Source organism: Protopterus annectens, chromosome 13.part0 (assembly GCF_019279795.1).
Source record: "Protopterus annectens isolate FY-2018-M chromosome 13.part0, PAN1.0, whole genome shotgun sequence".
NCBI classification, from domain to species: domain Eukaryota; kingdom Metazoa; phylum Chordata; order Ceratodontiformes; family Protopteridae; genus Protopterus; species Protopterus annectens.
In genome coordinates, this window is record NC_056747.1 from 541,487,900 (window position 1) to 541,512,899 (window position 25,000).

Here is a 25,000-nt window from a genome sequence, read left to right on the forward strand (position 1 = left end):
CAGATCGGTGGATGCTCCACCTTTGTGTAAAGATATGACAATGGCTGTCCTCCACTCAGCTGGGACAAAGCCAGTACTCTGGCTTTGGTTGGACAGGGTGCCTAATGGTGCTGCAAGTTCCTGTCTGAGTTCACATAGGATGCAGCCTGGGATGTTATCATGTTCCATGGAGGCTGTATTTTTTGCTTTTTAGAGAGCAGTGATGACCTGTTCCCTAGATGTAAGGGGAAGGGGGCAGGTACTGGGGATGACCTGATTTACTGATGGGGGCAGAGGGGTAAAGTTTTCACTGAATCTGTCAGTCAGCAAGTTTGCTATATGTACAGCATTTATATATGTGGTGTCCTTGACCACCAGTCCTGAACAGATCTGGGTGCTTCCTTTGATGCTGCGGACATATGTGAAGGCCTTATGATTGCTTCTAGAAGATGTGGCCAATTTGGACTCGAAGTTTGCTTTGGAGGATTTCACTAGTACTCTTATTTCCTTGTTCAAGCTAAGGAGACATTGCTTCCAATTGGTCACCTGCTCCTTCATAGTCTTTGACAGCAATTTTTTCCTTTTGTTATAGAATTTTTTTATTGCAGATGTCCACCAGACAGGTTTACTCTTCCTTGCGGAGGATGACTTAGCCCTGCCGGGTATTCCTGATTCCATGCATCTATATAAATGCTCATGTAGTGCTTTGGTGTAGTTTTGGATATTGGTGCCAGTTCCTAAAGCTGTTTATACCATCCCTCAGGAGGCTGTAATCCGCTTTGGAGAAGTTTTTATGTTTGATCCTAGCTAGAGGGGGGTTGGAGGAGATTGTGACTTTGAAAGTGACCGCTTTGTGGTCGGATCTTACCAGGGAGAATGATAATATAGGGATGCTGCAGTAGTTACTCATGTTGGTTAATAACAAGTCCAAGATATTATCACCCCTTGTGGGGGTATTGACTAGTTGTTCCAAGGCATTTGCATTGACAAAATCAAGGAATCCTTGGGAATTTTGTGTTTTGGCATGAGTAGTTCTTCTAGTATATATTTGGGAAGTTAGTCACCCAAGATCAGGGTAAAGGGTTAAATCTTGATATATTCGAATAGGTCCAAATAGGCGGATTGGACATCTTGAGTCAGATTTGGGGGCCGGTAGCTAGCTATGATTTGAATAGGGGTCTTGTCAATGGTTAACTGCACCGGGAGTGTCTCCTGTTTGTCATACTGTTTGACCAGCCTGGAGGTGTGCATGTCTTTAATGTATATTGAAACTCTAACTCCTTTGGCTTTAGTGCCCACAATTTGGGGTCTGAATGTATGATAGGATGAGTAACCAGGTAAGGCTGGGGTACTCTCTGTAGCTTTGAACCAGGTTTCTGTGACTGCACAGATGTCAGCATTTTCCAGGGTTAGGAATGCTTGCAGTGAGTACAGTTTCATGTTTAGACTCCTAGCATTTAGCAGCATGACCTTTAATTTGTGTTTTGTTGACATTTTTATGGTGATAGTTTTAACCTCATCACTTTTCCTAAAAAAAGCACTAGAAAGAGCCTTTGGCAAAAGCCTGAAGCCCAGATGAGACAGATGCAGGCCATCTCTGGCAAAGACTTGTGGTCTGTCGATCATATCTTCCCAGACAGTCAGGTACTGGATCTCCCTGTTTACTCAAACTGGTGCATTTTTCTAAAAAGGTTGCCAAAGCAATGGATGAAGGCAGAGTACACACCACATCCCTTGACCTGGACCAAGCTTTTGAGACCATTCCCAGTTTATTTAGCTTTTCTAATATGCCCGACTGGGGAATTAAGTCCTGTTGTCACCCACTGGGTAGCTAACTGGCTCTCAGACAGGATGCAGATAATCACAATAAGAGAAGTTATCTCCACAAAGAGGCCAGTCACCAATGTAGACCTCCAGGGTTCTGTGCTGAGACCTCTTCTGTTTGGCATTTATTTTTCTGAAATAAAAGCCAATACCAAAGGGCACTGGCTGACTAAGTCTGCAGATCACTGTGCATTTCCAGATGACTGCAAGTTAGGAACAGTTAGACTCAGAAATGACTGCCACTCTGCAGGAAGGTTTGTGTCAAATAAATAACTGGTGCCGAAATCATGGACTGAATCACGACTTAATAAAGAATACAGTAATGCATTCTTATTAGAGGAACAATATAATTATTGACCATGGGATGGGTAAGGCCAGTCTGTCACCAAATGGGATAGGATAGGTTATTTTGAATTTGTTCATAGTAATCTTACTGAATGTAATGTAAGCAACAAGCATGGGTGCGTACTTCCACAGTGCAAGGCATAACAAATTCGATAACTGATGTACTGCATCACGTGACCATTGCTAATAAAAACAAAAAAGTATTAGCAGGTACTCTTAGAAAGACTGGATGCACTAAATCATCACTGTAAAGAAGAGTCTTTTACTGCTAACACTGCTTGTTGTACTTCTTAATAGGAATCCAAGCTCTCCTCACTTTTTATAGCCAGACTTTTATCTGGCTTACTCTTGAACAGCTGGACAATAATTTCTCATACAGTTGTTAAAACAAAACAAAAGAAAAGACTTCCTCCCTCACCACTGTGCACAGAGTGGCTTCAAATTATACTCCCCTCTGCTTACGTTGCTTGCTTGTAGTCTCTCTTCTGCTCTTCTCACGTACAACTCATTAATATCGCCATGGCTCTAGTGACATTGTGTCCAAGAGACAGTAGCAGGCTCACAGTGTTGTTGCTTGAATGGGCTAGAGCACATGTCAAACTTTAAAAAAATCACATATTAAGAGATCACTGAGAATTTTGTTGCACCCTAGTTTTTCGGAGTAAAATCTGGTATTTGTCTAAAGATACCAAACAGTTGAGAGGTATGATAAATACAGGCACAAGTCCAGAAAAAATATAACAGTCCTCTTAACAACAGTAAACAGTCTGTCAGTCTAAGATCTACATGTATAATACACAAAAGTAAAACACTGCACAAGTTCAAAATGTATATTAAAATAATAATACACATGCAGCTCTCACAACTCACTCACAGAAATATGCACATATCCCCCCAACACTGTCTGATAAACTCTTAAGCAGTTAACTTTACAAAGATGAGTGAACATGACCTTTTAGCAGTGTTCATTAATGGAAAATTCTTAGTTATTTTACTCAGCAGAACATATTACTTCTTACAGAGATGGGTGGGCATTGAAATATTGTAGGTGAGGGATTTACTATGAATAGTTGCATCCTGACTTGTATCCAGATAATTGCAATTGAGGCATCTAAACACATGCAAAATCACATTCCCAAATGAGTGACAATAATACTATTGTTACTGTGATTTCCATACACACCTAAACAACTGAGCAGATAAGCCCCATCTACCCTGATGTGTGGGATGGGCCTCAGCACTCCCAATCTCTTTCTATATATGCACACCAAATTCAAGGTTGCACAAATATGGAAAAAAGTGAAAAGGTGTAAAACAAACAAAACTCCCCTCTTCCTTCATCAAGGACTCCTGTGACCCAAATATAAAGCATACCATCTTTGACTAAGCAAGTGCCAGTATACTAGTTGACAGCATAAGCAAGCATGTTCTGTATATTATGACTCATGCAAGGTGTGATGTCCAGTTAATATCCCACCAGACTGCCACCAGTAGTGTGAAGTCTCCCACTTAAACCCAAGTCAGTAATTAAGTAGCTTCAATCCTTACTACTGACTCTAGTGTGGGAGCGTCATGGAAAACACCAGAGCACAGAGCAAACAAGAGTAAAATTCCACAATTTCCCTTGAGAGCACAACAGGAACATGTTCTATTGCCTGGGACAGGACTCTGTCTTTGTCCACCCCAAATGTAATCCCTTTTTGTACACTTCAGAGCAGTGTGTTCCAGTTTAAGACCTCTGACTCACTCACACACAAAATAAATTCAAATCTCACACACTCAAGCACTTATGGGAAGCCTGACACAGATTTCCATCTGTGTCCCTTCCCCAGTAGAATTCAATCATCAGAAGTATAAAATTAAACTGTAGGATAGAAGTCCATAATTTTAGAAAAACTCTATTTAAATAGCTAATCTTTCTTAATCTAACTAGAGAATACTGTCCCTGATCTAATCTAAAACATAACAGCAAGGCAAAGGCAGGCTTACAATGTTTGGCGACTCCTTTTTCATGGGTATCCACTGCACAGCACTGTAACTAACTGCCCTTCAACAGACTTCAGCAGTCTCTTTTATAGTCCAGGTTAACACTCTCAATTGTCTTATATTAAAAATAACAATCACCTGTTTGAAAAAGGTATTTTTCCTGTCAATCATCTGTTCAAATAATCACATAGCAACCATGAATATTCTAATGACATCACCTACTGCTCACCTTTTTCTCCATAGAAAGTGTGTACTTTAGAATCTCCCTCACAAACATGTGCAATTAGAAATGTATGAAAACACTATCAGATTATTTAAACATTTTGCATTAACAGGGAAATAACATTTTAAAAATGTATGTACATTTTCACAATTAGACATGCTGGCATACAGTAAAAGTTAATTTTAGATACATACACAAATCTCCTCCCAGACATGCTAACACAGGTGATGGTGTTTTCATTTTCTTCACACAAGGATAACATACTGCTTGATAAATTGAGGATTTCTTGTCATATACTCAACAAGGGTGGTGGAGTGTTAACATTTGCATTTTAGAAATGATGAGAAACCAGTAGAAATAACTGGATAAGAGAAGCTGCCCAGGATTAACCACAACACCTGGCTGCATTAATGGGCCAAAGATTTTTTTTTTCAGTCTTAAATTTTAGTTTTTTAACTGAGTAAGGAGTAAGGCCTACTTTCAGGAGTGAAGTAGAAGAATTGGCCTTAATAGATTCCTTGCAGTAATGAAGCTTGCAAGCTGAAATTCTGGGAAGGAAGACTTGTGTCAGCAGCTGATTTACAGGTGAGTGCTGTAACTCACTAAGGCTGCCAAAACATGGTACCACAGTTTAACACCTACTGGTCTTAGAAGATTTCATGTGATGTCATCGAAGTGCTACTTAAAAAAAATCTTAATTGGAAGTTTCCCTGTAAAAGTATGTAGAATGCAAAATGTTTGCAGGGAAATGTGCCCCCCCTGCAACCCCATATAGAGGGAAAATGCCCTCATACCTCCCTTACTTAAATTTTATAACACCCGGGACTCACTAGGGTAAAAGGGATGTGTGTTTTTTAAATGCCTCTTTCCAGTGAAAGGACATGCCCTTTCTTACAGACAACCTTGTGCTATTTTGGTTTTGAAGTAAAGTGATGAGGAAAATCTAGTTATTTGAATTACTGAAAGACGTGTGTGTGTGTGTGTGTGTGTGTGTGTGTGTGTACATATATATGTGGTCATACTTATTTCTGTGTAATCTTGGCTCGAAGTATTTTATCTACTGCAGTGTCATATCACATTGTAATACGTGTGTCTGCACTGGTATAAACTTTAATTTTCCATTTTGTACATGGGGTTGGGATGTCACATCAGCAGTGACCATTACCTACAGCCAGTGTTCACACCATCGGTTAACATTGCCATATAAGGACCACTCACTGCACATGTACCATTGGCAGCTTGTGGTTCAGCTGTATTAAATGCTTTAATATACTCTCTTATCAAGTTTAATGACTTGCTAACACCACCCCCTGGCCATTTGCCCACAGAATATGGTATGGAACAATTTTTTTTCTTTTTAAGCATAACTTACCAGCTGCTAAAATTTCATTCTTTGAGAAACTTGCATCTGGACATTAACTGCTAAAAAGGTATACTGTGTGAAGGGCTAGAGACCATCTTGTTTGCATTTTCTCCTGCTGGATGTATTTTTTCTGTAATGTGGAACATCTGGGCAGATGCATTTACAATGCATCAGACTGCTTTTATTTTTCAAGGTTCAGTCTCGGGAGATGATCACAAATTCTTTTTTCCCCTTGCTTGATTAAAATGAACTGTTTACGTCTACAGAATAATTGTGCTGTGCTCTTGTTAACCTTATTAACAAGGAACAGTGTGACAGGAGCCCTGTCATTAGTAGACAGAGTCTCTTACTCAAATTACATCAAGCTCAGAAATGAAAAAACTGTGTGCATGCTTTTTGCTCAATAGTAGCTATACAAAGTTTCTGCCTTGTTGATAGTACCAGACCATTATATGTTCCCTCATAAGTACAGGCCTGCTAGATGTTTTGCAACATTGCTCTTCCCAGGGTCAGAATGGTAAGCACTTATTACTGTATTCCTCTTCCCACATCCCTGGTATTTCTTATCCGCTCAAGGCAGCCCCCTTTGTACTTGGATCGTTCCATCAAGTCATGTGTGTTCCCTTGAGATAGAATCCATTAGTTATATTAAGTGGCTACTTCCTTCCTTCCTTCCTTGAGGGTTGTCTCTTATGGAGTATGGTTAGTTTTGACACATTTCTTATTTATTTTTAGATGCAAGTGTAGAATTGATGTGCCCTTTGTACTGGAGTGAAGGGATGTTTTGAACTGTTGTTACTAGCAGGGATAGGAATGGCACAAGGGATGTTTATTTGCTATATTTCATCTGTGGTAAAGACAAAAAAAAATCATCTCTCCTTGCTTTTCCTTCTCTGATGAAACATACTGCTGTCCTTATTCTGTTCAGTTTCTTCCTCCTGTTAACTCCATAATTCTGCTCTGTGAGTGTTCGTGTGTGTGTGTGCGCGCGTGTATGTGTGTGCGTGTCTGTGTATTTGCGCACACGCATACACACCCTTATTTGCTGCATTTGACCTTAATCCCCTTTTCTGTTTACCAAAGATATGCTGTCTGGAAAGCCATAATGGATTCCAAGCCCTTCTTGTGTTTAGACAGATAAGCACACATGCAAGGCCAGTGAGGCTGTGTTTACCCATAACAGAAATGTACCTTATGGTGAAAAATTTGCAATTTTAGACAGGACACTTGTCAGTCACCTGAGCCTTGCGTAACAGTGCATGCACTTTTTTGATAGCCAGACTCTCAGGTATGACAGAATTTCAAGCCACTTACAGGAACTGTGCCATCATTATGAGTTGTCTTACACAGATGCAGTTCTAGGTTGTCATAGTTTCCACCATTACCCAATGTTCTGCACCCAGTTTTATAGCATATATTTCTGCAGTAAATTAATGGCAGTGTATTAAGAAAATGAAGTTTTTGTAGTGTAGAAGGCAGTGTATTCTCCTTTGAAGTGGGACTGTTCTCCTATAGCCTTGCCATGGTTTACCTTCATTATATTGAAAGTGATTTGTGCGATCACACTATTGTGTGACTTTAAATCGCGAAACTCAACATGTTTCCGAATCGAAATGTTGAAACTGGTTTGCTGAAAAACCAGATTCGACCATTTTCAAACTGCAGCACAACAGTGAAAGTTAGGAGACCTTTCCAAATGTCTCCAAACATCGTTATGCAGCCCCTTCTGCACCCCCACACCCCCTGACCCCCTGCTACTTTAATATACAAACTCTGAGATCGCACTGCACTGAGGGAAAGGGTGTATTTCCCGATTCCCGCTATAGTGAGATCTGCACCTGGAATGCCGAATTCAAATGAGCGAATTTGCCAATGTGCATTGGCTCATTGGAATTCTCAACATTTGCAGTCGACATTCCCAACATCTTGAAGTTGTACTTTCGCACTTTGGTGCATCGTACAACTTACTTTCAACATAATGAAGGTAAATCCCTTGACATCTAACTATAATACATCTGATATTTTAACAACTTGCAGAAAAGAAAGTAATGCTATTATGTTCTTTGTGTAGCTCACTTTTATAGTTTTACTAACCACTGAGGCTTTTGCTACCAAAGGCCCAGTGTCTGGCCTGATGTCTAGGACTCAGCACCCTGTCCCCTTCCAGGATGGGCAGATGAGGGATGTCAGCAAATTCCGTGTAGAAAGCTTTTGTTTGCCCAACACAGTGCTAGAGCTTTCTTGCCATGTTTGTAATACATGTAAACACAGGCCATTGAGGAATCCTTATTGTTGCCTTTAGTGGTTGTTTTGGTTAGAAATACATCTGAGATATTGTAATGACTGAGTATGCATTAAGGTTGTATCTAGTTCGAAGAAAGAAGGCTGATGTCCATATGGTAGACATATTCAATATAAAGATTTCTACAGCTCTTGTGTATTCTGCTTAGGGCCTGAACATGAGGTTAAATGCTGTAGTGTTTGCCAGAGCTTTATACTTAAAATGCTTAGGAGAAGGAAGAACTTCCTTCAAAACTGTTTAGTCAGAAAGAAGCCCACGATCCCTTGATTTATACTGCTGTGGGGCTTCAATGTCATGCGGCTTGTATATCCCACAAGAAGCGTATGAAGAAGGAACTTAAGGAGAAGGTTTTTAGAGTCTTGGGAAATGTCATCAAAGCATTCAATGTTCCCGCTCAATTCCAGTGCCAGCAAGGCAGTTTTTCAATGCTCCTATTGAAACCCTTTTGGATTCCCCCATGCCTGTGGATCAAAGCATGCCGCACTGAGCTGAAGGCCCACATGTGTAACTTGAATCAGATGTCCTCCTGTAGAAATTAGTTGCCAAAACTCATTTCAGTGTGTCAGAAGGTGAGGATGGTCAACTGACAGTGACAGTCATCCTCAGGTACAGGTCTCTAGGGTAACTGCCCCAGCCAAGGTGACCTAAATGTCCAAACATAGGATGCTTTCCCCACCAAGCTTCATGCAGTTCTTTTGTGTCAGATGACTGACAGGTTCACTGCTCCAGTCTCCACATTGGGTCTTCCCTAGGGAAAGATTTCCTAGGCTCAAGAGTTCCTTCATGTTCTGTGGGCAGATCAGCCTTTAGTACCTTAAGTTCCATGAGAAGAGTGATCTCACCGCCAGAAAATGTTCGACTCCTTAGAGAAGGAGGAAAGAACAGGACTTTGTTTTCCAGATGCCATCCCCCGTATGGTATGACATGGACACCATTGACACCATTCCTTCTGCTTCTCCCACAGAGGAAGTTTCATTTAGAGAAACTCTTTACAGAATGAGAGACCACTTTTAGATTGGAAACCAAAGATGTAGAAATGCTAAGGAAAGGTATTTTGATTTGCTTGGCCAGGATGCCCTTAAACTGGTAACATGTCCTCCAGTCTTAGGAGCTCTAGAGAATGCCTTGTTGGCTGACTCCAAGGAACCTGACATACATCTTCCCTCTCCTTCAAAGCCTGATAGGTTTTGCATGGTCCAGGAGACTTGTACAATTGTTTACAAAAACTTTGCAGCAGATTTGGCAGTGGTTTCTGAATTCAGATAAGAGATCCAAATTAGTTTATACTTCCAATACTTTTCCCCAGGACAGAGAAAGCAGAATGCTAGATGTATTTGGGAAGACAATGTGCATATCTGCCAGCCTGGTCTTCAGAGCCATTAACTGTCAGACACACGACTGAGTTTCAGATTGCTTTCCTTAACCAAATTAGTTAAAAATTGGGAGAGATCTGATAAGGATCTGAGGCAAAATTACTGGACATCATCCAAACTGTTGGTTAAGTAGTAAAGCACTCCATAAAGTGAGGCTGTGATGTTCTAGGTATAGACTCCAGGATGGCAGCTACAGGGATAGTGGTTATGAGGCATGCCTGGCTGAGGCTCCAAACCCTGCCAAAGGATGTCAAACTGCAGCTTTTAATGCACCCCTTAATAAGGATCTACTCTTTGGGGTCATTGATGTTTAAGTATTTAAAAGGTAAGAAGAAAGATGGAAGACTGTTTTCAGATAACCAGATTTTCCCTGTGCCAAAGGTAAGACAGGATTGTCAATCATCTGGGACCAACTATTGCAGGCTGTGATGACCGTGCCCTGGCCCAGCAGTCAAGGAGCCTCAATCCTCACCAAAGGAGTCTCAATCCTCACCACTAACACCAGGGAGGTTGTCTCCTAGAAGAGGAAAGAGTAACTAATACACACAGTAAAGTACAATTTCCCTTAAGTGCACATAGAGATCACAGTCAGTCTGGGGCTGGTTGCTCCCTTGCTCACCAGGTCCCCAATAAGACTCCCCAATGGCACAGCTATAGGGTCCAGGTCTCATTCTAACTGGGCAAGCTAAAACCTCCAGTACCCTCTGTCCAACCAGTGCTTCGTGTCCCTGCCAAGTAGCTGACACAACACACACACACATACTTTGAGATGAGTATTTATACAACTTACAGACTCTCCTGGGAAAGGCTTTACCCAGACTATACAGTAGTAATTACTGCCACCACCCAGTTAATATTTTCAGCTACTAAAAGGCCCTTAAAAGGGTGTCCAATTATTACTGTGCAATATTATTATCCAATGGTAGTATGACTAACATTCAAGGCTTACTTTAGAGTGGCCTATTACAATAACCTCTATAAATATGCAATGTACACTAGAGCTTATCTTTACACAAATCAGCCACAGGTAGAAAGTTTTAAAAATATTTAATAATAAATAATTAAAGCACAAGACAAAACTACTACACCACAGAGAAATCTAAGAGTTCAGAGATCACACAGGAACTTAAAATAATACAGCAGGACAGGTCTAATTTCAAAGAAAAATACCTAATTAATCTTTACTCGCTTTAACTATTCCTACAAGAAATCACAGTGCTAAAACTTACATGCGAGCACAAGGCAGAGTGCTGATAAGTTGAATGTCCAAAGTCAAAATGCTTTTTAGTCTCTTTTGAGAAATAGTATTTAAACATTACTAACAAACATGTCTCTAAGGCCCTCTCAAAATTACATCATTTTTGACACTTAGGTTTTCCCAGTATACATATTGCATCATCTTAACACCTGGTCTGAGTTCTCAGGCCACAAACTGCATTATTTAGCAATATAACACCTCCTCAGAAACTTACAACAATACAAGGCATTTCACATATACTTTCTAGAAGAATCCAGAGCAATAAAACACATTCCACATCTAAATTCTGGTCATAAACTTTAGCCTTAAAACAATGGACATGAAACCTTCATCCAGCTGCACTGGAACGGACTTCTAAAATATTAATAAGATCTTTTCAACTTAAAAGACACATTTGAAATACTTGGCTTGGTGTTCCTTGCAGCAGATGGCAATGTTACAACAATCTTGAAGTTCACATTTTACAGTGTTCTCTAAAACACAAACCCGTATTTTACATTTTTTTATACAGTTGATAGAATTATGTATCAAATTCTATTTGACTAGGCTGGCAGCCTTCACCCATCTCTCCCCAATTGTCACACAGGCAAAGGGTAAAATGGGTCAGTACAAAAAAAAAGTCAGTGAGACCAAAAGTGGAAGACTGGGAACTGCCAGGCTCCTGTGCCCCAAAGCAAGAAGCCACAACTGTTTTGGATCCCCCCCTTCCCTCCCAAAATAAAAGGAATTGGGAAATGTACAAAAAAAGACAAATTGATGTTTTGAATAATTTAACAACATCATCTGTTTAGAAATCAAGGATGTTAAGTACCAAGAGTCTAAGAGCAACAGGTCATACCAGTACAACAAATATCCTTCAACTATGAGTAATAGAACCACTGCCAAGGCAGGGCCAAGAATAGGAGTTCTAGAATGGAGAGTCCTTGAAAGCCCATCCTGTAACTTTTTCATAGCTAAATACCCACATCAGGGTCCCATAATTCAGAATGCTGACATTGCAGGCTCTCACTGCTGTTCTGTCAAGCACTGATGCTTACCTTGGACTTCAAGGATGTCCTCCTTCATATACCATTTCATTGGGGCCACTGATGCCTCCGCAGATTTGAGATGGGGAGCACCCATTATGTTTCCCCCCATACCCTTTGGATTGGCTGCAGCAGCCATTGTATTTAAAAAGTGTCTGTCTCCAACCATTGTTTACAGCAGAGCTAAGGGCATTCATATTTACCCTTACTTGGACTGCTGCCTCACCCAGGCAGTACCCCAGGAGGAGTGGGTGGAAAAATGCTGTGCAATTCACCATGGATTTTTCAAAACCTGATGTTTTCATTCGATATCAAGTCAAGGCTTAACAATTCCAAAAGAATGTTTCTTCTGGGGACCTTGCAGGACCCCAGGAAGTACAAAGTGTACCTCCTTCAGGACAGAGTGGAATCCCTTCTGAGGTACTTTCAGGCCCTGAAACAGCAGACTATGGCCATGGCTAGGGAACTCTTTTTAAGGAGATGGGATTCATTTCTGCTGGTCCCCTCGGCAAGGATGAACATGAGGTTGCTGCAGTGGTACCTAAGAAGTTTGAGGTAACACTACGAGTCCCTCTGAGACATGATTGCTTGGTTACCTGCTAGACTGGTGGTCCAAGCAATTTAGACAGAATCATGGGGTAGTCAAAAAAAAAAAACTCCACCATCAGACCCTTGCACTGATGCTTCAGACCTAGCATGAGGAGTTCACTTAGGAAACCTGAAGTTTTAATGTATTTGGGGTCAACTTCAAAGAGGGAAGCATAAAAATGTTGGCCTTGATCTAGGCACTCAGAGTTTTGAAATCTGTCTGAAAAAATAGTCTTGCAAGAGACAATGAACTACACTACTTTAATGTGGTACATAAATAATGGGGGACTCATTTTTGCCCCTTGTACAGGCTGGCCATGACTACTTGGATCGTATAGCTCCATGGTCAGATGACCATAAAGTCAGTCTACATCCAATCTCGTATGAACTCTGTATTGAACCAGCTAAACAAATCAGCAGCACTTCCTCAGCAGTGGAAGTTTCATAGAAATGTTTTACTTTGGATTCTCAATATGGGGGTCTCCAAGATAGTCCTGTTTGCTTCTCTGATGTAAATTAAGACAGAAGCAAGCAGAATGCTCAGAACACCTTCAGGTTCCTATTTTTACTAGGAAAAAAAAACGAATTATCTTCCCCTTATTCAGATGCCCTGGGTGAAATCTCTCATGCTGCCATTGTAATTGGACCTCCTAACACATGAAAAGTGGCATTACTATACTACACCCCTACCCTGAAGACTTTGCAGCTTGCTGCCTGGGTGATTTTAGCTATTGTGCCATTTAGACACCTGTTTATCTGTGGACATGTTGGCTATCACCAAGGAGACTAGAAAGTCTGCTACAATATCATCTTAGTGAGCCAAGCAAGAGAAGGAATTCTGTCTACTACAGAAGGAATAAAGACGTCTTCTAGAACTGGCATACTTCTACTGAAATGTAGTGCAAGTCTGGTATATACCAATGTGAAGGCACATTTCTTAGCCATTTCAGGATGTGTGCCTATGCATCCCTCACTAGCATCCTTGCATTCTGTTAAGCACTTCCTTAAGGGAGTTTTACATTTGAGAAAGGTTTCTGATGAAGTCTCTTTTAAAGTTAATTTGAGATGAAAGCGCTTATTTGTTGCTGTAAAATAAAGCTTTGGTGTTCCTGAAGGAGAACAAGTTTGTGTGGTACCTTGCTCTGCAGTTCCTACATTTTGAAGTACTTGTTTACTGGTTTTTGGGTTGTAATGCATAAAATCAGTCTGCTCCTGCATGGGACTTGAATGATGTCCTTGAAAATTTACACAGCCTATTTATGAACCTGCTGACTTACTCCTCATAAATACTTAACATAGGAAACTGCACTGTTAGTTGCTATCTCCTCAACAAGAACAACCACAGAAATTCAGAACCTTACCCACAGAGAAGGCCTTTTGTAGTCTTCCTTAAGGACAAAGTCAGTCTTAGAACCAGTCTCTGTTTGCCAAAATGGTGATAGAGTTCTCCCTCAGTTGGACTATAGGATTGCTGTCAATAGTTTAGGTATAAAGAGAAATGTAGAAATTACCAGATGTTCATTGTGTAAGTAAAAATGACATTGGTTGCCGTTGGTTGATTGAGTCCGAGTTCCTTAGGCCTCCGTTTTGCCTTCCGACCTGTCGCCGGTCGCCTCTTCTGCCGAGCCGTTAAGCTGACTCCGGTATCCGAGGCCTCTGTTTTGCGTTCTGACAGCAAACTTCTTCCTTCAATCTCTGCTCTATCTTCAGTGGTTGCCAGGCCTCCTGAGTCCTTCAGGCTTGCAGGTAAATCTTCCATTCGTAAGCCTGTGAGAAGGCAGGCTCCAGCTGCTTCTCATTCCCCTCAATCCCAAATGGTTAAAATGGCTAATGATTTGTTGACTCTTATTAGGGGTTTTCAGCCTTCTCCTTCTAAAAGGAGTAGATATGTTTCTCCTGAGGTTTTGTCCTGCTCGGGTTCTGATTCTTCCAGCATTTCTGCTGATGAAGAGGAATTTTCTCAGGCCTTTTCTCCTTTTGAGAATTCAAATGCAGAGGAGTCCATCCCTTCGGCTTCTCCTCCAGAGGATGTCTCTTTTGGTGATACTTTAAATACCCTCAGAGAACATTTTAAATTGGAAAGTCAGGATTATCCCCAATCCAAGAAACGGATTAGAGAGTTTCTGGATTTACCTCCGCATAAGCCTCTTGCTATTCCCCCTGTGTTGGAAGTTGTTGATGATGTTTTTCTGGGAAATTCTTTGTTTCCAAATGCGGTTCCTCCTGTTCCCAGGAAACCTGACAGGTACTACAGGGTCCCTGATTCTCATCTGTTTCTTTTCAGGAATCCATTGGCGGATCCAGAGGTTATTTCTCAGGGCCCTAAAGGAGTTAAGGCCACTGTTACCAGGAATCCTGTTCCCTCTGATAGGTAGTCTAGGAACCTAGATAGATGGGGCAAGAAGGTTTATACCTCTGCCACCCTAGCTATTAGGGCTACCAATTGTCTGTTTCATATGCCAAAGTACCAGCAGCACACCTTGGAGGCTATTAAGTCTAGGATAGCAAGCATACCTCTTTTGGAAGAGGACAAAGACATGCAGGATTTACTGAATTCTGCCAGTCTGGTCAATAAGCATTCTTTACATAGTGGTTTTGACATCCTTGAGGCCTCCAGCAGGACTACGGCTACTGGATCTGTTGTTAGAAGGCACGCTTGGCTCAGAGAACAGCCTCTTCCAGAACCTCTCAAGGCTAAGCTTTTGGATGTACCTTTGCATAAAGACAGTCTTTTTGGCAGCAAAGCAGAGGAGGTATTGAAGAAGATGGAAGATAAGGCCAAGTCCATGCAAACTGTTAAAGATTTTCTGCAAGTTCAACCCCTTTGCTTTATCAGAAATTACCCATCCAAGAGTTGGACCTTTCCTGATACCAGCAGACAGAACTGTTCCAGGACTACAGGTTACAAATCTTCTAGGGGGCTACCTCTCAAAGGTCTAGGCATTGGCAGGCTTCCACTTCTAAAGTGGGAAGCTCCAAGCCTGCAACTCAGTCAAAACACTCTCCATGACTTTTTACAACTTCTGCCTGTTCTTGCTTGCTGGGAGAGTCCTTTAGGGGGAAGGTTGGCCCTTTTTGCAGATGTCTGGGCCACTATCACAAATGAATGGGTGCTCAGAACGGTGTCCTTAGGGCACAAGTTTTCTTTCTGCACCTTTCCAACTCACAAGGGATTCCCGGATGTTCCTCCAAACCAAAGGTCAGAAGTAGAAAAACAAATTTTGTCTCTGTCTCATCTGGGAGCAATAGAATCAGTTCCTGCTCAGCCAGGGCTTTTATTCCAGGCTTTTCCTAGTTCCAAAAAAAGAAGGCACCTGGCATCCTATCCTGCATCTTTCCATTCTGAACTCTTTTCTAGTAATTCCAAAGTTCAAAATACTCACTCTGCATCAGTTGCTGCCACTTCTAGAAAAGGATTCCTGGCTGGTAACCTTGGATCTCAAAGAGGCTTAACTGCACATTCCTATCAGGGAAAGTTGCAGGCAGTACCTTCATTTCAGAGTGGGCGAGCAACATTACCAATTCTCTGCGCTGCCGTTTGGCTTATCTACTGCTCCCAGAGTCTTCACAAAGTGCCTGGCCCCAGTCATTGCTTTTTACAGGCAAAAGAAAATTCAGATTTACCCATACTTGGCGTCTGATTCAAGCAAGTTCTCAGGAACAGCTATTAAAGGATCTGGAATTCGTAAAGACTCTTCTCTCTTCCCTGGGTTACACTCTCAATGTGGAAAAATCGAAAATGGTACCATCCAAGGAGATAACATTCCTGGGAGTGAGTCTGAACACAGCCGGCCAGATGTTGTATCTCACCCAGGAGAAGCAGACAACTTACAGTTTACTTCAAGGACTTGACAAACCTGTCCCAGCTCCCTGCAAGGGAATACCTGCAAGCTCTGGGTTTCATGGCATCTTGTATTCTCATGATTACATATGCAAGACTGCATATGAGGAAATTGCAATTGTACCTCAAGAACATTTGGTGTCAACACACAGAGGACCTGGATATGATGATTCCTAGGCTTCTATCTCTGCAGGCAGATTTTCTATGGTGGGCAACAGCCTGTCTTCACAACAAAGGCATGCCTTTTTGGACACCTCTTGCCACTCAGGTTCTGACTACAGATGCATCGGACTATGCCTGGGGAGCACATCTGGATGGCAGATACATACAGGGACATTGGAATGCCCAGCAGATGCACCTACACATAAATCTAAAAGAGTTGATTGCAGTTCAGCAGGCCTTACTAGCTTTCAAGCATCTTCTTTCTCCAGGGACCCTGCTTGTTAGGACAGACAACACCACGGTCATGTGGTACATCAACAACAGGGAGGGACTCGCTCTTACCCCCTGTGCAGGCAAAACATGAATCTTTGGTCCATGGCAGCATCCCTGGACCTCCATCTCCTAGCTCAGTTTCTTCCAGGAAGGCTCACATTTTTGGCAGACCAGTTGAGCAGGCAAACTCTGGATCCTCACGAGTGGCATCTGAACAGAGCAGCCTTTTACAACATCATTCAATGTTGGGGCACTCCTCAGGTGGACCTTTTCTCCTCCTCAGACAACCATCTGCTACCTCTCTTTTGCACCAGACAGCAGCACAGCAGAGCTTGGAAAGTGGATGCTCTGTCCTTCCCTTGGACGTTGCTGTCAGTGCACGCCTTCCCTCCTCTTCCCAGAGTATTAGTGAAGATCAGGGATGAATGTCCAAGGACTATTCTCATAGCTCCGGACTGGCCCAGACAGCATTAGCATCCGCTGCTTCACAGTCTCTCCCATCTTCCTCCTTGACATCTTCCTCTGAAGCCAGATCTTTTGGTTCAGGAAGGAGGAAACATTCTACAGCCTCATCTTCAGTCTCTCCATTTGGCAGCATGGCTCATTGTATGACTCCTTCCCTTTCCCAACAGGTTGTTGATGTGCTGATGGAGGCCAGGAGGCCTAGCACTAGGAAATCCTATGCTGGCAAATGGGAAAGGTTCTCTCACTGGATATAGGCTAGAGGGGAGTCTGCTTTTCAACTTACCCTTCCTCTTATCCTGGAATACCTGGCTGATTTGCTTCTTTTTCCTCTATCAAGATCCATGCTTCAGCCATCTCTGCTTATTGTTCTCTTGAACAGCCCATTTTATCTCATCTGCTCATGAAAATGTTTCTCAGAGGTGCTTGCAATTTAAAACCTCCCAGAAGGGCACCAACTCCAGCCTGGGATCTTAATTTGGTTCTGGAGAAACTCACTCTTCCTCCTTTTGAGCCAGCTGCCTCTGCAGATTTAATGTTTCTCTCTTGGAAGACCGCCTTCCTCTTGGCTATAACTTCAGCAAGGAGGGTTTCAGAACTGCAGGCTTTGATGGCTGTGGAGCCTTTTCTTATTTTCCATGCTGATATAATCTCACTCAGGACTAATCCCTCCTTTATGTCTAAGGTGGTTTCCAGCCTGACTCTTAATCAGTCCACACACCTTCCTGCCTTCTTTCCTAATTCTCGCAATAAACGTGAAAAGATCCTACATTCTCTTGATGTGCACAGACAGCTCTGGTTTTACCTGGACAGGACTAAGGACCTTTGGAAATCAGCACAGTTATTGGTCAGTTTTGCCCCTGGAGCCCAGGGCAAGGCTGTTTCTAAGCAGACCATTTCTGAATAGATTGCACATTACATTACTTTTCGTTATTTTCATGGTAGAGCTTCGCCTCATGGGGTTAGGACCCACTCTACTAGAGCGGCTTCCACTTCTGCAGCCTTTCTAAGGGGTGTCCCTACTAAAGACATTTTGGAGGCTGCCGCATGGTCTTCTGTTCACACTTTCACAAAGCATTATAATTTGCCTCTGTTTTCCAGAGCCAGGGCAGGGTTTGCCACTGTGGTGTTGCAGGGCATTATCTCCAACCCTTGATGCTGTTGGTTCCTCCCCCCTTTTTCTCTGGGCTTTGGTAATCAACCCATTTGTTAGGACTGCAACAGTGAAACACGATGAACATAGTACAGTTGTGTACACTTACCATGAATGTAGATGTTCAAGTGTTTTCACTGTTGCAGTCCTGGTTCCACCCCTCCTTCCCCCTTTTTGTGGTCCTCTCCTGTTCTCTTTTCCTGAGGTACAGGCTTAATTTGTCAAATTGTTTTTTGGTTTAAGCCTGATTATCTGGGGGCTCCTGACTGTTATGGCAAGAAAGACTGAGGAAGTAACGTCGGCTGCCTCCTTTTATATTGGACGCCCTGACGTCCTTTACAACTGACTGCAACCAACGTCATTTTTACTTACCTTTGGTATTCTGGCCGACTGAGAGCTACCAGGAGTCGGATAACCTATTTGTTAGGACTGCAACAGTGAATACACTCTAATATCTGCATTATGGTAAGTGTACATGACTGTACTTTCATGCTGATCATTATGGAGTTGTCTGGGAGTAACAAGGAGCTATAATAACAACAGTTTGTGCAACTGACGTGGGCAACAAATATTATAAATTATAAACAAACAGCACCTACATGCAACCAAGCTTAGAACCAAATTGTGCTGCAAGTAACAATTTTTAGCAGCCATGCAAACTAGATGAGAGACCAGGACAAATGATGGGAAATGTTGGATACCAGTTATAAACACCTTTAAAACCAACCAATTGTGTCTGCACAGTGCTGTGGACCTCACCACCGAATATAGTGTAGCAAGGATGAATTTGGTTAGAAACGGCTGGTCCAGTAGCTGTGAGTAGCAAGGAAGTACAACACAGAGCAGTTCAACCAAATACAGCAGCATATCCTATTATGCATCAACATTTAAAACGTACATTTAAAAATCGTAGCCAATCAGGGAAACTATTGTAAATTTAATCCAGGAGAAAGCAGAATGCTCAGAACACCATCAATTTAACATTCTTACTAGTAAAAAATCTAAACAAACGCAACTCTGTCACAATAAATAGTATTAATAGATTAACAGTAAATGCAGTTTAAAAGCATACAGATGAAAGTGAAGTTTAAAAAAAAGAAAGAAAAAACACTTCCCTGGTATCGTTAGGACTGCCAACAGAGTTGAATCTGGATAGAACTAGTCATTGCAGTAGTATTGTGTAGCAAGGAAATTTTTATCACATTTAAATTTTCTTTGACTTTGACATGTAGGCTTTTGTTATCCAGCCTCATCATCTGTCTTTTGGCTTCTCCTATTTGGGGTTACCACATCAGATCACTGGTCCACAGATTGGCAGTGGAGATTTTATGGTGTTGAGTTGCCAGCCTGGCGCCCAACCTTCACAGAAGACACGCACACCTGTTACATGCCCTTAAAAGTCTTAAAACTGCAGGGAGGATATGCAGACTCCACACAGAAGGCACTCCAGCCGGGAACTGAACCTAAGAACCTTTTGCTGTGAGGTGATAATGCTAACCACTGCGGCTGACACTTTTGCTATCCAGCCTATTAACACATCATTAAGTGAGTTCCAGCAGGTATTAATTAGTTAAGAAAGACATATTTTTTATTAGCAAATGCTCATAGATTACTTTCTCATGACCTGTAAAAGAAAATGCAATTAACAACCATTACATTGAGTGACAGAAATGTGTGCAGCTCTCTGTGAACTTCTGAGCATATATGATTAAGTCATTTCATATTGCATCAGTCAGTTACTGGCTCATACTCAAGACTAGAGTCATAGTTACAGTGTTTTCTGTCATAAAAAAAACAGTGTTGTGTCAAGATTTTAAAAAAGAACAATGTCAGCTGATTATAGTGTTTTCCAGTTTTTCACTGTAATCCGTTGGCCCTTTTATCTCAAACCATGCTTATGTTGATTCTCACTCCCCACAGTAGAGTTTTCCCTTATTTTAAAAAAGTGTTCTTTAGTCCTTGTTATCAACATTCTTTGATATTTTGTCTTTAGTTCTTTTACAAGGCCTGGTTGTTGTATAAAGTGTCGTGTTTCTAAAGTTGTACTTAAATGCCAAACTGCCTAGTGTACCTTCAACCATGGGTTATGTATAGTCTGTATGCTGTCAAAATAATGCTTAATTGTTTCCAATGAGTTGCTTTGCCCCTGGCAAATCTTATAGCTTTGTTAATGTTCTGCATATTCCGTTCGGTTACTGGCTTTGTCCAAAGTTGAGTCAGCAGTCTGTCTACAATTCATTGGCATTTACAACTGATGGATTGTGGGAGGGTGGACCTTTATCAAGGTTTTTATTATTTTTATATTGTTTGTATTATATTTATTTTATATTTTTTATATATAATGTTTGTTATTCAGTTTCATAAGTGGCAAATGTTTTATCAAGAGCTGGGACTACCCTCTGTGCGGATATGGACAGTACTGATTCTGTTACTAGTAGCTAGTAACAGTTAATATGTACTCTCTGCTGTACGCAAGCCCATAAAAATCAATGTATAGATCAGTCCTTGACCCTAGTTGGGCATTTACGTTTGAGAAGTCTTATTTTGCTTTCTATTGACTCAACAAACAAAATGTGTTCATTTCAGGTTCATTCACATTCACAATCTTTCCATTTTGCAGCGAACATTCTTGTCTTGTTCACACTGTTCTCTGCTGTCTCATGTGTGATCCTCTTAGGATAAATACCTTGCTTTACCAGTCTGAGTTTCTTTGCAAAATTGTAACTCGGCAGATTGGCTTCTTTTATTTGTAGCACACGGATAGTTGTTTTTGTTGATCTTCACTTTCATCCAGTCTCTTCTTCATAATAGTTGAGCTCTCAATGCCGGAAGGTGCCCTGCTGCACTGTTCTGAAGACCACTAGCTGTACAGCAGTTTCTCAGTAGTTGTCTTCTGTATTGAGCTGTGCACAGTCAGTTAAACTGTAAATGCTTATTCACTATCATGATTAAAAAGCTTAAATGTGTGTAAAAAAAAAAAAATGAATGGGTAAAATAAGTTGTTGGTTTGTATGTGTTTTAGTGGTTATGCTGGGAATGGAACTGCATGCATATATTCTTTTTTTGGGGTGGGGGGTTGGCCTTTTATTTGTGTGTCTAGCTTAATCTGTAATTTTTCTATCCGACATTCCGAAGTCTAGCCTTTCTGTATTGTCATATGGACTTGAATTGTATGTATATGGACTAATTCCTCATCTCTGCCACTGCATTGTGTCATATTTCTTGCAGGTGCTTTTCATTGTCTGGCTGACTTTGGATGTAAAATTTGTCCTAAGTATATTGATGGTAATCTATTATAATTGAACTCTGCATACTCTAACAAAATGACCCCTTTTCTTGCACTTTTTACATAATTTCTTAAGGCTGCTCTTTTTCAAAGTTGTCTCTACTGTCTTTTATTAGTGTTGTCCCAGTAGCATTAATACATGTTATTAATACATGTTTCTTTTCTGACTGCTTTTCCCAGTTCACTTTTTCTTTAACCATGTCTCTTATTTTTATTGACTTCTTTACATTGTCATTCCTTTATCTTCTTTGACATATGTTTCTGAAATGCTAAGGAACCTAGCAAAATCCAACAGCGTGTGTAGGGTCATACCTGATTCTGGCAGTGCTTTTTTCCTTACCCTGCCACTGCTGTTAAGTATGTATTATGCATTTTGATAATTCCATTAATATCAGCAAACTCAACATTTCTAGCTAGATCCCTCAACCTAGCATTATACATCTATGTGGCTCATCTTTCTGTCTTGCACTTCTGAACTTATATTTTCACATTCTAGATTTTTGTTTTACTCAAAATGAGTGACTGTTTTCTTGCGTAACACATCTGTGAAATCTGTAATCTGGTTCTGCTATGGCTTTTATATTAATAATACTTTGACTTCTTTTCACATGTAAAAATAAAGCAGTTATCTGCTGCTAATGCTTTGCATCAAAACCTGCTGGAGAAACAGGTTTGTCTCTCAGAGGCTGCCCCATCTCTGGAATAGACTTCCCATACACGTCAAACAGAGCACCTCGCTGACCCTCTTCAAGCGCAACCTTGATGAGTGGATGGGAAACCACAAATTTATCCTAGGGCTTCCACCTGTATCCCTCACTGACAGGGGCGACAGGTGCTGACTGAGGTTTCTTTTGGGGGATAAACTATTGGCTAGCTTGTTAGGGCCCCAGGGCCATTAGTCTAGTAACCTCCTATGATCTGATTTTTTTTTGAAAGACTGGTATGATTTTCTACATGCACTTAAACAAAGAACATAGGCTAAACCAGATTCAACAGAGATCATGTCATTAGATGAGCAGCACTCAACATGTCTAGTTAAAAGCCTTCCTGAAGTTATCTGAGTAAGCTATCTAACATTTATTGTCTTTACGTGTGAATAGGATGTAGGATTCCCAATAATAACAACAAAATCCCATTTGGGTCAGTAGGTAAAAGCATAATTTGTTTCATGCATATTTCACAAACCTTCACTTCCTGGAGTGTCTAACTAATTTGTACTTGACAGTGGAAGGCTACTGCTTGAACTCTGGACCAGTCACAACCCACCAATGCCTTTCTATGAGAACAGACTCCCAGAGCCATTGTGAATCTTAAATGATTTCTTGGCTATTTATGTGAGATTGACCATGGATTTTATCATAGGAAAAGGCCTGTCTACTGCAGGGACTAGATGACCTTGTAACTATTTCCTTGCACTTCTAACAAACTACTGAAGCCTGACCTTTTTGAGAAGGAATATGCCTGCACTGAGGCAGATGGGGTTTTAGTTTATTACACTAAGGCATAAGGTTTAATTAGGACTTTAGAAGGAGTTTCAGCTTCATGAACATTTCAAGAAAGTTGAAGGTCATAAAATAATTTTCTTTATCTATCCATTCATCCACAACCCCTTTTTCCCATAGGGTGTTGGGGTGTCACTGCAACAGTGACAGTTGCCTAGAGCCAGGGTTTACACTGTCAGGTGATTAGCCCTGTCACTGTTGTTCCATACCATGCACTCGCTCACATACTTACAGGGAAGACATGCAGGCTTTGCACAGAATTGTTTCTTTTTTATAGAAATAACTCGTTTGATTATTCATAGGTTCATATGTAACTACTAGGCAATTGGTCTGCAAACCATTTCAAGCCTATCCAAAAAAAACTATTCGAAATTTTCATCTAGCCCCAAGGAGAGTATGACGGCTTAGACTGGGAGAGAATTTGAGGCTGCCCATCCAATTATCTAGGTTTACTTTGAAGGTGGTAATGGTGCTACTCTGACAGGCACTGGAAGCTTATGCCAGAGGTGAGGGATACATTGCGATATGAATTTATAACATCAGCTTGTCTTATTTTTCTGATAGTGACTGCTTAGTTCCTTTAACTGAATATTTGATGTACCATTAATTCTGCGAAGGTATAAGAGATCAAACAGGGCTTGATCTTTCATGGCCCTAAAGGCTAGTCATAGATCTTCATGGAGGAGACTGTAAGAGACCGACTACAGAGAAAGAGCTAATAGTCACTCCGGATAACTAAGATTTTTGAGGCCAGTGATGTTTTAGCTATGAATCTCTGAGGACTTTCAAGTTGTGTACTTTGTTTAGATAAATGCATGCCAAAAGTTGCGTTATAATTAATAATGGGTCTAATATGATACAAGTAAAGGGGAATTGAGACTTCTTTGGATGTAGTGGAGATGCCTTAGGAAATTAGATGGGCCAGATCAAGGGCTTTCCAAAGTACTTTGGAGACATGATGGTCAAATGATGAGGAATTATCAACAAGAGTACCCAGATCCCATACAAAAGTTTCTGATTGGAGCGGTACATCTCCTATGTAATAAGTAAAACATTTGTTTACCAAAATGAGTTATGCTACATTTTTTTACATTTAATATGAGACCATTGTCATTGTACAAATTGTTAACCTGGTCTAAGCTGTGCTGGAGCAACTGAGTCAGTTGAAGATCAAATAGCACCCAATTTAAAGTCATCTGCAAATTTAGTTAACCATAGGCCAGAACATATGCCAAATAGGAGAGTGCCTAAAACTAAGCACTGTAGTATACCACTAGTAACCCTTTTTGCTTTCAGAAGTGGCACCTGCTACGGTAATGACATGGGTTCTGTCAGACAACTAGTTTGTTATCCATCACACAATAAAAAGATTTACATTCAGATTTACAAGTCTGTCAATGATGCCTGCATGGAGAATAGTGTCACAGCCTTGGCCAGATCTAGATATACCTGTATGAGCTGCATAACCACCATCCACTGCTTCAGTTACTTTTTCAAAGAAATTAATGAACTTAGAGGTAACACCTTCCATTGATAAAGCTATATTGATGAAATGTCTATGTTTAGGAGATTTTCAATGTCTAGATAAATGAAGTTTGAATTAATACTAGTGCTTTTTTTGGTAACCATTTGAAATTTCGGGACCCATTAGACCGAGTCCCAAAATATGGAGACTGAATGGCCGAACAATCGGACTTACATTAATTAAGTCTGAGACGCCATTTCTCAGAATGTTACCTTTTCTCAGAGGTGTGGCGATCTTGGAGTTGGTATATATAAGTTCAGGGGGTGGGGTGTGCAGGGGGGCTTATCTGTCTGCAAAAGTTTTAAGGAAAAGATTGATTTTTAGCATTCGCACTTCTCTGTTCTTTTTATTTTCAGCTTGTCAGCACTCTGCATTTCAAGTACTGACATTTCAATTGGGAGCCATTTTGCTTAGGTGGTGGTGCTGCGGTAGCATTGTCACCTCACAGTAAGACGCTGTCCGGTTCGATTCTCAGCTAGAGCGTCTTCTGCGTGGAGACATGCGTGAATGGGCGTACCTTCGTTGAAGAT

General features: G+C 41.1%; 1 protein-coding gene across 1 annotated transcript in view; it reads left to right on the forward strand.

The window, feature by feature from the left end:
* The window catches only part of LIMK1 (LIM domain kinase 1), a 1,196,288-nt gene that overhangs the window by 229,409 nt on the left and 941,879 nt on the right, over positions 1–25,000 (forward strand). The window lies entirely within an intron of this gene.